Below are 1,616 nucleotides of genomic sequence, written 5' to 3'. Positions count from 1 at the left end.
GCCCCCCTTCCTTCCTGCCCGCCGTCGTTCCCATCAGGGGCCTGTGGGCTGTGCAGGTCCTGGGCCCAGGGCGCCACGCTTCACTGTGGCCTTGGTCCGGGCGTCTGCGCTGTCACAGAGTGAGGTGTGTGCTGTTACCTGTGAGAGGTGTCCCTCTGTCGGGGGTCCTTGGGTTGCCATGGGCCTGGGTGTGTCATCAATGGGTGTGTCTGTGGCTTGTGGGGCAGGGACGGGTGACTGTCCTGGCGGCTGCAGGGGCTGTAGGTAGCGACGGAAGTGACCGGAAGTGACTTTCTCCGTCCGGGACGGGTTCCAGACCCTGGAGTGTGTGTCCGGAGCTCGCCGGAGGGCGAGGACAGACCTGCGAGTGAGGCTGAGCGAGCGCTGCGCTGGGTCAGGGAGGGGCATCCTGCCGGGTCCCCCGGGGCCGGAGCGGAGGTTCCAGGGGAAGGGGAAGTGCCTGGAGCTGAGCTGGGCTGGGGGCAGCCCTCTGGCAGAGCAGGCAGTGCTGTCACGGGGCAGGGGGTCTGGGGGGACAGGGGGAGTCCCTCCTGGTCAGGGAAGAGAGAGGGAAGCTCCCTCCACTGGAAGTGAGAACTGGGAACTCACTGGGGAAGTGGTGGGGAGGGGGTGGGGGAAGGCCGGGGCAGAGCGGAGGCGGCAGTGGGGCTGGGGCAGGAGGGACCACCCTGGCAGTCACGGTGCTGGAGAGGCTGGAGGGATGAGGCTGGCACCGCTGCCTCCTGCTGGGTTGTGGCCCAGGCACAAGGGAGAAGAGAGGCCGGTGTGCTCAGGGAGTGACCAGGTGGAGGTGCCCTCCCTGCTGGGCAGGGCCTGGGCCTGCTCTCGGCGGTTCAGAATGCGGAATGGGGCCCTGACTGGTGCGGCTCAGTTGGCTGAACAGCGTCCCATGGACTGTGAAGTCACTGGTTGGATTCCAGGTCAGGACACATGCCAGGCTCGATCCCCAATAGGAGGTGCAGGAATCAGCTGATTGATGTTGCTCTCTCTCTCTCCCTCTCCCTTCCTCTCTGAAATAAATAAAAACATTTTAAAAAACACCCCAGCCGTAACCGGTTTGGCTCAGTCGGTCTGCGGACTGAAGGGTCCCGGGTTTGATTCCGGTCAGGGGCATGTGCCTTGGTTGCAGGCACATCCCTGGTAGGAGGTGTGCAGGAGGCAGCTGATCCATGTTTCTCTCTCATCGATGTTTCTAGCTCTCTATCTCTCTCCCTTCCTTTCTGTAAGGAATCAATACAATATATTTTTAAAAAACACCCCAAAAACATATTTAAAAAAATAAATAAAATAAAATTGAATTATTAAAAAAAAAGAGCAGGGAATGGGGCTGAGGGCATGTCCGTGCGCTGGGGTGTGCATGCGTCCGTGTGTCTTTCTCTGAATGCGTCCCTGGTGAATGTCTAATTCTCCCTGGTGATTCCATCTCCCCAACACACACATCATTCAAGCTGAAAGTGCCCCTGGGGGTACCACCCAGAATCAGCTGGGTTCCTTCCTGTCCTGCTGGGATGCGGGTCTGCCTGCCAGGGCTCTTCCCATTTCGGGGGGGATGTGGGTGGGTGGGGTATGGGGGGTGGGGGCGTGGGTGGGAACAG

Source organism: Myotis davidii, unplaced genomic scaffold (assembly GCF_000327345.1).
Source record: "Myotis davidii unplaced genomic scaffold, ASM32734v1 scaffold826, whole genome shotgun sequence".
Taxonomy (NCBI): domain Eukaryota; kingdom Metazoa; phylum Chordata; class Mammalia; order Chiroptera; family Vespertilionidae; genus Myotis; species Myotis davidii.
The sequence above is the reverse complement of the archived record's forward strand: the minus strand, read 5'-3'. Positions refer to the sequence as shown.